The following is a 14,324-nucleotide window of genomic DNA, read 5'->3' as shown; positions in this document are numbered from 1 at the left end:
TGGAAAATGAGATGTTCTTTGTGCCTGGATCTTAGAGATTAATGTAGGAGTTAATGTAACCATTAATCAGACTACAGTGATGATAATATTTTCATTTATTAAGTACTTATTATGTGCCAGGCACTGTGGTAAGTGCTTTATACCTATTCAATTAAATCATTTCATCTTCACAACTACCCATTGGGTAGATATGAGAAAACTAAGGCTTGGTAACTTTCCAAAGGTCACATAGCAAGTAAGAGACAAATCCAGGATGAAAATCCTAGCAGACATAATGAAGGTGAAAAAAAATGGTATATTTTTATTGGGGTGCATTTGAAAATTTCTGAGGAAAGACAACATGTGAGCAGACATATTTTAACACAACTCTGCCTGCTGAATTGGAAATAATTAAAGGGCACCAAAACTTGGACTGAGATACCAGCGAAGATACTGCTGTTACAGTCTAGGTGAGAAATAATGAATGCCTAAAATAGGACAATAAAAAAGGGGATAGAAAAGAAAATTAAAATTCAAGAGAAAAATCAATATGACCTGACATATTAGTCATAAAGAGAGTGATAGGAAGAAAATAGAGAATGAAAAGTCCTTATTTTGTGCCTAGTACTGTACTAAGCTTAGGAAAAAAGAGTAGATTTGAATATCAGGTATTATTAATACCAATATCATCAATTGCATATGATTTTATTTGTTAGATTGTATACTAATGCTATTGGCATTAATAACATTATTGTTGTTGTTAATGAAACTTTCATTGCCAATAACTTTTAAAATTATTATAATGATTAACATTTACCAAGTGTTACCTATGTGCTAGGTACTATTCTAATTGCTTTCTTTATATGTATTACCTCATGTAATCCCCATAACAGCCTTATGAGTTAGGTACTAATATTCCATTTTCCAGTTGTGGAAGCTGAGGTCCAAGGAGGTTAAGTAACTGCCCAAAGGCACATAGCTAATAAATAGTACAGCCAAATCTAGTCTGAAAGTATTGATATATTTATTTGGCCTGTACAATGCTTCTTTAAAAAAAAAATGTTAATTTGTTTTCAAGACGTAGACATCAAGATAATGTAAATTTTTTAAAGATACATATTTCTCAGCTTCTTTGAAAGCAGTATGCTAGAATCTGGCTATACTGGGTCTGCTTTCCCATATGGCAGTGTTCAGCTGGACTTAATGAGCTGCCCCTTTAGATAGAACATAAGCGCTCAGGTAGAACTCAATGCCCATCCATCCTGCTTACCTTATTTATGTTACCTGACTATCCCTTTTGGGATGAGTTATAAACCTTAAGGCACAAGAATACCTGCAATTCTCAGGAATTGGGGGCTAAGACAAACAAATAAAAGATAATAAATAACGTAACTTAAAATTTAATAATACACTCATGGTTGAGGGCACAATATTTTAAAGGGACAGTGATGAACTGGGGATTTTTTTAGAAGATGGCTTACATTGAAGAGTAGATGCTAACAGAACCAAAAAGGTGGGCTTGATCCACTTTATAGGAAATAATACTCTAATGATAATAGTGCTCACTATGTCTCAGGCATTGTAATAAATGCTTTACATGCATATATCTCTGAATCCTTTCAACAACCCTGTGGAGTAGATTATTATCCTCTTTTTACAGATGAGGAAAATGAGGCCCATATCACTTTGGTTATTTGTGCAAGGATACGCAGCTGCTTTTTGATTCAAGAACTCTGGGCTTCTGATTCTGGCTCAGTGCCCTTTATAGTGTAGTTTCAGAAAGTGCTGAAAATCTTCATAGTTTCCACATTCTCTAAGAAGAATTTGTAAACTGAGTAGGTAATAGTGTTGCAGAGAACTTACAAGTATGATTTGCCTCAGGTGTTCCATAGTTGCCTCTAAATTTCTTTCAGGGAACTGTTGAATAAAAGATGAGACAGATCAGTAGTGGTGAAAGATCCCAAAAGTTAATCAATACCACAGGTTGTTCTGGATTGAAATGGATGTCATTGCCTTATGGAAAAGCTCCTAGGTTCAATGTGTATCCAGTTTCCTGTCTATTTTAAAGCTCAGTAAATAACCTGTAGGCCAACAGAGACTTCACTATTCACTCTGGCCAGTGCATGATCTATTCCTCCAGCCCTGAGGAAATTCAGTTTCCAAAAAGCGATTCAGTTAAACTTTTTTTTCTTAAGTGGCAATTCAGCTATTTATGAACTAGTTCACTGAGATAATCCCCTTAAGCTGTAGAGGGCAATTTATTTAGGGAAGACTATCAACATTCTTGATTCACAAAAGTAAAAAATAGCCTTCTTAAATTTAGTCTGTGTTAATTAAATATACTATCTCCATTAACTTGTGTTTTTAAAATAGTAGATTGACAGCATTACCTGGTTGAATGAGTATAAAGCAAAAATTCTTCTGCTGAAGAATCTCAGTAAATGCATAAACCCAGGAGATTCTATGCTGAATCTTTAGCATGTTGGATTATTTAGTAGATAATCCAACATGCTAATATGATAAGGATCAGAGGGATTTGTAGGACAGACCACCAGGTCCAGCCTGATCATTGGCAATAATGAAGAGAGAAGACACAAACAGAGTCAGGGGCAGGGCAAAGAGAAGACTTGGGGTCTCCAACTGCTGGAGGGATATTCTTCTTTCTGTACCATTCAGCCTTGAGAACTTTTTAAAAATATTAACTTATTTTCAATGTGAAATTGAGACAAATCTAGTATGTTTCACCTGTGTTTGTCATACTACTACTAGTGTGTCTCCATCAGCTGTGAAGTATACTACAATTAACATATTAATAATAAAATAGTAACATTTGTGGATTTTTAAATATAAATAAAGCGGAGTGAAGATTATCCCTTAAATCAGTCAGAGTTTCAGCAGGAAGCCGACAGTACACTAAAAAGACTAATTTAGAAGAGTTTAGGCAAGGTAGTTCACGCCTGTAATCCCAGCACTTTGGCAGGCAAAGGAAGGAGGATTGTTTGAGCCCAGGAGCTTGGGACTAGCCCTGGCAACATAGCAAGCCCCCTCTCTACCAAAAAAAAAAAAAAAAATTTTTTATTAGTCGAGAGTGGTAGAGTGCAACTGTAGTCCCATGTAGTCCCAGCTACTCAGGAGACTGAGGTGGGAGGATAGCTTGATCCCAGGAGGTTGCGGCTGCAGTGAGCTGTGATTGTGCCACTGCACTCCAGTGTGAGCAACAAAGCGAGGTCCTGTCTCAAAAATAAAAATAAAGGAATTTAATGAAGTGACTGTTCACAAAAGTGTGGACATTCTCCCTGGACATAAAACAGAGTGAAAAACGGTGGAGAGTTGAGATCAAACAGGGGCAAACATAATACCTAACACATCCCTTAACAATATGTTAGATCAATTGCAGTAATTAAAAAAAAAATCCAAAATATTGGGAGTTTAATATAATAAAGATCCAATGTGGGTCCATGGAGGAAATAGGTGCCTCTGTCCCATGCAGTCATTCAGAAACCCCAGCTCCTTCCATGAAGTTTCTGCCATGGCCTAAGGCAGGAGTCAGCATACTTTTCTGTAAAGGGTCAAGTAGTAAATACTGTTGGCTTTGTGCATCTGCCTCTGTCACAACTACTTATCTCTGTTGTTGAGCACAAAAGCAGCTATAGACAATACTTAAAGGAACAGGTATAACTGTGTTCCAATAAAATTTTATTTACAAAAATAGGTAGCATCGAGATTTGGCCCAGGGGGCCATAGTTTGCCAATCCAGGCCTAAGGCATCATAATCTTCCATGGAATCCTTTACATCTGAGGGCAGATAAGAAAAAAGAGAGTATGTGGAAGATTACATGAATAGTTTTTGTGGATCATACCTGCAAGTGGCATACAAGAATCCTACCAGAACTGAGTCATGTGGCTGCATCTAACTTCAAGTGAAGCTGGCGAATATAATCTATGTGCTCAGAAAGATGAAACTCTGGTAAACATCTGGCCAGCTTCTATCAATTAAAATTTCCTCTAACTTCCTTGCTCTAAACCAACATTTCCCAAAGGGTATTTCGTATATACAACACATGTACTGGAGACTTTTTAGGGGAAAAAATGGGTTCTGAGAACATATATGATTAGAAATAGTGTTTATAGGTTCTTTCTTCACATTGAGATTCACAATGCATATTAACATATCAAAGGTTCTGAAAAGTCTTACAGTGCGAAACAAAGAAAGAAACAAAAAACTCCCTAAAATGTTGGTAAACACTATTTTATAATAAAGTTACTGATGCTCACTTGCATTTGGAGTGGAAGATGAAGGGAGTAGAGTCCAGGCAGTGCTAGGGAAATTATTTATGATCCCATATATATTTACTGGAATTTCTTGTGCATAAAAACTTTTTAAAATTCAATATAAAGCCACTACATGAAAACAGTTTTGTAAAAAATACCATTTCTTCACATCCTTACCTACCACCTACACAAATGGACTGCCTACTTTAATTTCTGAATATTGTTCGTATGCCTATTTCTGACTAGAAAGTTGAGTTAGAGCTCTTTTTTTTTTTTTTTTTTTTTTTTTTTTTTTTTTTTTTGAGACGGAGTCTCGCTCTGCCGCCCAGGCTGGAGTGCAGTGGCCAGATCTCAGCTCACTGCAAGCTCCGTCTCCTGGGTTCACGCCATTCTCCTGCCTCAGCCTCCTGAGTAGCTGGGACTACAGGTGCCCGCCACCACGCCCGGCTAATTTTTATTTTTATTTTTTGTATTTTTAGTGGAGACGGCATTTCACTGTGTTAGCCAGGATGGTCTCGATCTCCTGACCTCGTGATCTGCCCGCCTCGGTCTCCCAAAGTGCTGGGATTACAGGCGTGAGCCACCGCGCCGGGCCGAGTTAGAGCTTTTTAAATTCTCCTCCTCCCCTTAACTATTATTAAGATTTATTCTAGGGTTTGGAGTATGGTTGAGGCTGCAGGTGGGAGGCAAATGGTTCCAGAAGTGAGAACTGCAAATGTTAGAAATCAGGTAGAGGTCTGACCCACATATTAAGATTCCAGGAGAAAAGATAGTTTTGGAATAGGTAAGGATACCTCCTTTATTCAGAATCCAAAAAGAGTGTTAAAAACAAGAGGTTGGTAGCATTTTCCAAGAATCTCAGCATCATGTTTCTAAACTCTCACTGATTCTGATTATAAAAGGGTCTTACCCAGGTAACTCAGAAAAAAATATTTTAGGATAATACTCTTTCTTTCATCTTCAAGTCAGATTAGTAAAACTCCTGAGACCAGCAATTTGCAAGAAGTAGGTAGATTGTTACACAGACCCACACAGGCCAGTGTCTTTCATTAAATACTACATTTGGGGAAAAATAACCTTAATTCCTGAGATAAGCACCATCAAAATGATTGAAAAATCTACAGTCCAAATCATTCACTTCTTAATCCCAAGAGATGCTCTTCCCCTTCAACCTAGCTGAGTGAAGAAGGCACTTCCCTGGAGATGGCAATTAGATTAGAAAGCCTGGAGCCTTCCCCTTGATTACTTAAAATGATACTAAGTCCTTGAGCTAACTTAGATGGATGTTAATGGTTTCCAGGGGACAGACAACTCAGAGAAGACAACTTCATTGCACTTCTCTTTTCCGTTTACTTACTTAACACCTTGAAAATACTTTTCTAAATTTTATTAAAGAGACTGCAAGCCTTTTAAAAATGAATCAGAGCGCTCTCTCCTGATTTCAAATAGCTGAACGAAATTCTGCCAAGTGCCGGTAACAACAATCCTTCTGTGTCATGGATGGTCAACCCTTACTCCCACACCCTGAAAGCAAGTGTGAAGTCTAATCAGTATAATGACGAGGTAGTTATTAACATTTTGAAAAACCACCCCAAATTGCTGTACTTCTATGAGTTATACTGGTAGATTCTAACTCTTTTTCTTTGGCCAGATTGCTTGTCTAGGGACTTTGTGATTAAAAAGGCAGGAGGTTATTTACGAAATGAACAAATCAGGTGGTTGTTTGCTTTACCAAAGAGTTTACTCACTTCTGAGAACCTTCTCTGTGCATTGAAAATAGGATTTGATTGACAGCCCCTTTTAAATTACCTTTGAATACTAAAATGTCAGACAAACCTGTATTTTAGGTTCAATTCTGTTAGTGGTTTATGAGCATTAAAAAATATGTTAAATATTTCTTCCATGGTTATATTCCTTGGACAGCTTTAGGCCCCAACATGTCACTTAGCCTGCCTGTCTTAGTTTTCCCATTGTTCAAGTAGGATAATAATACTTTTTTACACCAAAGAGGTGATTTGAGAATTAAGTGGTGAATGAGCTGCTTTGAAGATGAACTGCCATGTTTTCCTGGTTCCTTTGCTTCTAGTTTGGCTCATTTTGCTACAGCAAAAATGTTGTAAATATACCATGCTCAGTTTTCCTGTAAGCATACTCTCTTGAAAACAAAATTTGCTTAAAATATTTTCCCACTTCTCTGCCTTTGGTTTGTGGGGCTTTGGGTTAATTAGCATCCTCCAGCTCTTATCTAAGCCTCTACACTAATTAACCAGTGTATACTTTGTCAAATTCTAATGAGAACTGATAAGGAGTCTTTTTAGCCTGTTTTATTTTCTTTTGGGGGAGGATATATTCTTTTAGCAACCATTTGTGTTTTTTGCAAGGAGACAATATTTGTTAATTTAACCAATGTTTACTAAGCATCTTTAAGGCCTTTTGGGGGACACAAAGGAATATAAAAGAAAAATAATTTTAAAAGAGCAAGGGATCTGAGGAAGTTAAGCTAGTTATAGAAATCTGTAAGCCACAAACATTATGCATATGTGTGAAGAGACTCTAGAGTAAATGAGCATTGAAGTGGGCTTAAGGTGACAGGCTTGACTGATGTAGAGGGCCTGCTTTGGATAGTAATGAACAAGATGAAGTGTGTAGGATGGACTGGGGGCTGGGGAGATATAATAGGCTTAATCAAGGAAGGAGAGAGACTTAATCAGGGATGGGGGTGGAGTTACAGGGACAGGGAGACTGGAGGGAAAATAGTGTTGCACTGGGATTCAGGAGACCTGGGTTTAGTCGTGATGCAAACTTCAGCATTTTATAGCTCTTTGACCTTTGGCTTGTCAATTCCCTTCTTCAAACTTTAGGTCACGCCCTCCACAATGCAGGGGTCTGCACTATGTAAAAAATTTCCAAAGAGGGAATTCTGGGATTTGAAAACTTCCTCAAGAAAAGTGAGCTTTAAATTTTAAATTCAGTCAACTCTCAAGTTTTCAATAGACCTCATGGCTGAAAAGAGAGAGATTACAGGGAAGAGAGATGGACCTTATGAAGGCCCCTTTATTTGTCTTTTTTCCCTTTTTGTGGATAATAGGGTCTTGCTGTGTTGCCCAAGCTGGTCTTGAACTCCGGGGCTCAAGCGATCCTCCCGCCTATACCTCCCTAAGAGCTGAGATTACAGGTGTGAGCCAATGTGCCTGGCTGAAGGCCCATTTATTAGGGCCCAGAACCAACATAAGGAAAAGCCATATGAAGAAAAGAATATAGGAGAAAGTTTTGTATCAAATGCATTAGATAGATATATGGAAAAGAGTTACCATGCAGTAGAAAAAAACACAAGCTTTGGGGTTGAATAGACCTGTCTAAGGTATGAATCCACTTATCCACTTAGTTGTGATTTCAAGCAAGTTCCTTAACCTCTCTGAACAAGAATTTTCTAATTATTAAAGTGGAATAATAATACTACATACTAAATAGGGTTGATTTGAAGACTAAATGAATTAATATGAGCAAAGCACCTGTTGCTTGCCATAGCACTCAATAAATGGTAGTCATTCATAGCTTCCAATTACTGTAGCCCTCGTTTGCCTGGACTGTTTTGCTAGACAAAGTCGCCTACACAAAGGGGACTCTTTAGCTCCTCCTTAGAGACTGAGCTTTTATCATCTTGAAACTGAGGTCCTCCATGTCAGTTTACACAACAGCAACCCCCTCCCTCTGACACTATTAGACTTCCTCAACACCCTTCCCAGAAAACTGGTTTCGAGGCATCTCTGCTATTTTCAATTTGTCAGTATCTGGATCTGCCTGGTCCCAATCAATCTAGATACGGAGAGTTGGACTGCATTCTTGTTTTCCAAGTGCCTTTGATTTTATTCTTGTGAATATAGAGTTTTCACAGAACACTGAGGAAGGCAAACAGCCCAACCACTCTTTACTTCATTCACAGGAGCTTATTGGGGGCCTCTGCTAGGGTAAAGATTTCAGCTCTGTTACTCACATATGTTAGGCAAAGATCTGTTTGGTGATTAGTTTTGATTAGATAGGAGTGTCACACAAAAGGGGGCTTGTGCATTTATTGTAGTTACTGAGATTAAGGGAGCTAGGTACTGCTGTGGGAAGCTGCCCCATTGAAAAGAGGGACCATTCTTTGATGTTGAGAGGCCCGGCCTTCCCCAATGAGAAAACTGACTGTTAAGTTTCCCTGATTTCGCAAAGCACTTGAAAAGCGCTTTAACCAACTCCTTAGCTTTCATAATGCTTGTTTAAGAGTGGGGGTTTAAGTCTGTGCAGGGGAAGCAAAATGGAGATTTCATTTTTCTTGTTTCCCATGATCTCAGCGGCAGCTCAACTTTTTTCTTCCTGCTTTTATTCTTTCTCTTTTTTCCATCTTTTACACTTAATCACACAGTCTTCTTTCCCAGCTCCTATTCAGGTCTTTTTTTTTTTTCCTTCATATTGTACCTCTGTCATGCTACATTGATCCAACCCATACCTCTCCAGAGCACTCACACATTTTATTTATGTATTCATTTGTTTGTTTACTGAGAAAGGGTCTTGCTCTGTCACCCAAGCTGGAGTGCAGTGGCACTATCATGGGTCACCGCCGCCTCGACCTCCTGTGCCCAAGCAATCCTCCCACCTCAGCCTTCCAAGTAGCTGGAACTACAGGCATGCACAACCACACTGGCTAACATTTAAAATAATTTTTTTTATAGAGACAGAGTATTTCCATGTTACCCAGGCTGATCTCAAACTCCTGGTCTCACTCAAGCAAAAAATAAAGTATATAACGTTGTGTTTAGTAATTTTAAATGTTTTAATATGCTACAATACATACATAAGTTCTAATATATATATGCAAATGTTTGCTGGTGGAATATGCAAGAAACTGGTTATCAAAGGTTTATTCTGGGCTGAGAGTCAGCTAGTGGGAGAGTTTTAATTTTCATTTTGTACTTTTTTGTACAGTTTGAATTTTCCTACCATGTTCATATATTGCTTTTTTAAAGGCCAAAGGGGGTTTCTGGAAGATGAATTATCATTCATTTTTTTCTTTTTGCTGCTTTTCTATATTAAAAACACACAATAGATGTTATTTTAAAAAGGAAATCAATAAGACAGCCCCGTCTCAATAGAGTTCATAGTGAATGTGATAAAGTAGAGAACAGATGCTTTACTAGATCCAAGAATAGAGGTTTGAACAAAGCTCTGAGGAAAGCATAGAGGAGAAACTGGTTCCATTTCTCCAGAGGTATCAGGAAAATGTCACAGAAAAAGTGACATTTGAGCTAAGTCTTGGTAGAGCACAGGACATTGGTGGGCAACATTCCAGGAACCATAGATGGCCCATGCAAAGGCACAGTGGTGTGGAAGGCCATCGTTTATTCAAAGAGTGTTTATTGAGGTTGAAGACACAATATGTGTCTGCAGGTGATTATGTAACAGAGAGTGGTAAGTAATAACAACACATACTATGTGCTGGATGCTGGGCTAGGAGCTTTAATTTCTCTACCTCTAATCCTTAGCAGGGTGTTCAGGAATCTCTGACCTTAAGAACAGCAGCAGTAGTAGAGACAGCAGCAGCCCAGAGTTTGGATGTGGACCAAATCAGGTTGCAATCATAGCAATTTGGTCTATCTAATCCTTCCTTAAAACACTCTGTTGAGGTTTTAGAGAAGCTATATATGATGTCCTTGATGTATAGTCAGACCTCAAAAAAATTAGCTGTTATCTCATCATTACCATTCCTTTTCTCCTAACTCCAGCATAGTGCTGCATATACAGTAGGAACTCAGCAAATCCCTATGACTGAATGATTGATGAAAGAGTTGAATAAGGTGTATGGTAGGACATGATACAACAGGGATCTCACCTCCTATTTCCCCATCCGGTCCTTAATACCATAGAAGTCAGAACATTTTGCCTAAGAGAACCTAGTACATACCATCTCTGAATTTGTGAGGAGGCAGAGCTCCAGGTACTTGAAGAAAATAAAGGGAGTTGTATATTCTCTCTGTGAAGATGATCACCCCCAAGGTTTTTAGACTACATGGATGACAGAATAAAAAGTAAAAATGAAAAACCATCAACACAAACCAAATTTAAGATACTGTCTCTTAGCTTCAATAAACAAGGCAGGATAATGCTAACACCAACACTGAAGCAGGAAGACCCTGCAACATGACTGCTTTGTAGTGTCATAAGAAATAAAATGGGAGTTGGAAGTTCCCACTTTCATCTCTTAGCTGTGTGATCTTCAACAATGTCATTTCCCCCTTCTGGGGAAATGGTCCCTCTTTGTTGTGGGAGTTAAGATTGGATTAGAGTTAGAGTCAGCAAACTGCAGCCAAATCCAGTCGGCCACCTGTTTTTATAAATAAAGTTTTATTGGAACACAGCCACTCTATTCATTTAAGTAATATCTGTGGTTGCATTCCCCCTACCATAGCAGAGTTGAGAATTTGTGACAAAGACCATATTGCCTGCAAAGACAAAAACATTTACTGTTTGGTCCTTTACAGAAATAGTTTGCTAACCTCTGATTGATGTGTAAGGTCCCTTCCACCTCTGACAATCTGTGATATCCGTACTGCTAAAGACAATGTGTGAGATCATTTGCAATCCTTAGGTTCACCTGGAAACCTTTCATGAAATTTGGAAATACTCCAAAGGTCCCACCTGTATGTTTATTATTTTGTTTTTGTTAATGCAAAAACTTTTTAAGGATTTGCTATTTGCTAGGTACTGTGATAATTCTGGGGTGCAATGGGGAGCAAAACCAGACATGATCCTAGCAGTCATGGAGCTTAGAGTCTATTGGAGGAGACAGTTTTTTTGTTTGTTTGTTTGTTTTTGTTTTTTTTGAGGTGGAGTTTCACTCTTGTTGCCCAGGCTGGAGTGCAATGGCACGATCTCGGCTCACCGCAACCTCCGCCTCCCAGGTTCAAGCAGTTCTCCTGCCTCAGCCTCCCTAGTAGCTGGGATTATAGGCATGTGCCACCACGCCCAGCTAATTTTGTATTTTTAGTAGAGACGGGGTTTCTCCATGTTGGTCAGGCTGGTCTCGAACTCCCAACCTCAGGTGATCCACCCGCCTCGGCCTCCCAAAGTGCTGGGATTACAGGCGTGAGCCACTGCGCCCGGCCTGAGGAGACAGTTTTTAACAGAATCTCCTCATATCTTTCACTTTGGAAAGCAAAGCCAACAAATTATTTCATGGCAGGTTGAACTGTCCAGGTTTACATTTGGATTTATGAACACCTTTATTCATTCATTTATGAGTTTATTCTTTCATTCATTCAACATATACAGTCATGCACTACATAATGACATTGTGATCAACAGTGAACCACATGTACAATGGTAGTCCTATAAGATTATAGTAGAGCTGAAAAATTCCTATTGCCTGGTGACATTATAGCCATTGTAACATCATAGCACAACACATTCTTTACGTGCTCTGAAGAAAAAGAACGTAGTCACATGGCAACATATAAGAAGGGAATAGGATCTAGACTGATGACATCAGGGAGAAGCATTCCAGCTAATATCTGAAGGATGAGTAGGACCAATACGTCGAGATAGTAGTACTGGTAACTGTTTCCTTTCTTGGTTGATGAAAATGGAGTTTGGAAACATGTAAATTAGTATTTTTTTCAATCTGAAAGTTGAAACCCATTTTGAAAAAATCAACTGTATGGATCCTGAGCAGCATTTGTTTCCTAATGCAATAGAATGGAATGGACAAGATTGAAATAGAATAGAATGAAAATTTCCAGTTGTTTTCTGGAAATAATTGTTTTGTAAAACTACGTAAAATGCATTTCCTCTCATCGTGAGTCTCAGTCCAGAAAGATCACTGACCCAAAAGATCTGCTTTGGCTCTATATAATTACAATTTGTCAGATAAATAACAGCTTCTCCAGGTTCCTGTCTTTAAAGACACAAGGGTATGTTCTGCAGGTATTTCCAAGCTTACCTTCGTGCTCTTTTCAGAGTAAGTGTAAGAGTGAGTGAGAGAACACCAGCCACCATTTACTGAGCACCTACTCTGCTTTGTGCAGACAGTGCACAAAGCACCTTGAGTACATTATATCATTTAATCCTCACAGTAATCCTATGAAATAGGCACAATTCATCATCCCATTATTAGATAATGATATTTGAGGCTCAGAGAAGTTAAGGCACTAGCCCAAGGCCACACAGTCAGTATATTTTTTGCCTACATAATTAGTAATGAAATAAACACAAACTCAATTTGATACTCTCTGAACTCTCATCAGATTTGATAGAAATTAATCAGGTTTGAAACACTGGTTGAGAATCTGTTAGATTTCTAACTCTTGTTTCATGATCCGAGTTCTGTAGAGCTTCGAATTAAGTCTGTCCTTCTTCTCCTTTCTAGAAAAAAGTGTTTTCTAATTCCTGAGCTGCTTTGATGGAATTTTAACCCACTTAATTCCAATGTGGCCAAACACATTGTTTGCAACTGAAAAGAAAGAATGACACTGATGTCATACACTATTAGTCCCATAGCCCTGCAGATCTCCAAAAAAAGAATCTGTAAAGAAGGGAATTTGGGGAACAATAGACTCCTATAGGATCACAATAGGCAATATCAGAGTGATCAGCTCTCCAGGCTGGGAGATATAAATAAAAGGTGCATGGCAAGTGAAACTACAATAGCAAGGCCTCAGGGAGGAGACTTTGATGCTATCATTTAGAGATTGGAACTGGTTCTATTTAATTTTCCTAAACAAAATATATTAACAGGTGCCACCCCACATTTTTACTCCAGTAATTTCATTCTTCTTTAACACACAGTGAGAATGGAAGGGGGCAGGGAGATACCCCTCAATGACTAAATAGAAAGAAATTAATAGCCTTTTGGGTCAGAGAATTGTAATTCTGAAAGCAGATTTTCCTTAGCCAGATGATGAGCTGCAGTTAAAGAGAAGATTGCAATAATGTGAAGATAATTTCATAAGTGCCCCTTTTCAGGACCCTCTGGTTTAAAGGGGCAATCTCAACATGATGTTATGCAAAATCACTTTGCAGTGGTAGTGATAAAAATTGGTTTTGGTACCGCCTCTAATCCAAGTTTGGATAACCTTGGGAAAAGTAACTTCTGTGGTGCCTCAGTTTCCTCATCCTGTAAAATGGGGATGAAAACAAAACACCTGGCCCAACTCAGAGGGTTGTTGGGAGGATCAGATGGCAAATATATAGGAAAAATATGTCTCATGAACTGAACATCTCTATACCAATATAAGGTATGAGAATGATACATCAAGTTCTTGCTTAAGAATGTACAATATAAAGTCCAAACTCCTCAGACTTTTTGATGCAGCTAATAAGCTGACCCCACCTAACCTCTCTAGAATTATCACTAATTATGCCTTTATTAGACCCCTCTGCTCCATTTCTGTGGTTTTCTTACTCTCCTGGAGATACTCTTTTTCCTGCTTCTGTTACTTTACTTACGCTCTTCTTTTTGCTTAGGTTGCCCTTTCCATCTAACTAAAGCAACTTGGAAATGCACCTAGCTTAAGAAATGCCCCCTGCAAGAAGGCTTTCTACACCTTCATCACTACTCAAAATATGATCCTCACACCCGACTATTAGAAATGCAGATTTTCAGGCCTTACCCAGACTTACTGAATCAGCTTCTGCATTTTAACAAATTCCCCAGATGATTTCTTTGCACACAGAGTTTGAGAAGTGCTTTCCAGCCCACATTCACTTCTCCCTTCTCTGGACTTTTAGGGCATTTAGCAGTGTCTGTCTTGTTACTGAAAACTATTGTCATGAGTGTCCATATGAAGAGACCACCAAACAGACTTTGTGTGAGCAACATGGCTGTTTATTTCACCTGGGTGCAGGCGGGCTGAGTCCGAAAAGAGAGTCAGCTAAGGGACATAAGGTTGGGGCCATTTTATAGGATTTGGGTAGGTAAAGGAAAATTACAGTCAAAGGGGGGTTGTTCTCTGGTGGGCAGGAGTGGGGGTCACAAGGTGCTCAGTCGGGGAGCTTTTTGAGCCAGGATAAGCCAGGAAAAGGAATTTCACAAGATAATG

The 14,324-nt window shown here is 38.7% G+C and overlaps 1 protein-coding gene across 2 annotated transcripts in view; it reads left to right on the top strand.

The window, feature by feature from the left end:
- The window catches only part of COL4A6 (collagen type IV alpha 6 chain), a 293,152-nt gene that overhangs the window by 59,775 nt on the left and 219,053 nt on the right, over window positions 1-14,324 (top strand). The window lies entirely within an intron of this gene.

Source organism: Macaca mulatta, chromosome X, assembly GCF_049350105.2.
Source record: "Macaca mulatta isolate MMU2019108-1 chromosome X, T2T-MMU8v2.0, whole genome shotgun sequence".
Taxonomy (NCBI): domain Eukaryota; kingdom Metazoa; phylum Chordata; class Mammalia; order Primates; family Cercopithecidae; genus Macaca; species Macaca mulatta.
The sequence above is the reverse complement of the archived record's forward strand: the minus strand, read 5'-3'. Positions and strand labels throughout refer to the sequence as shown.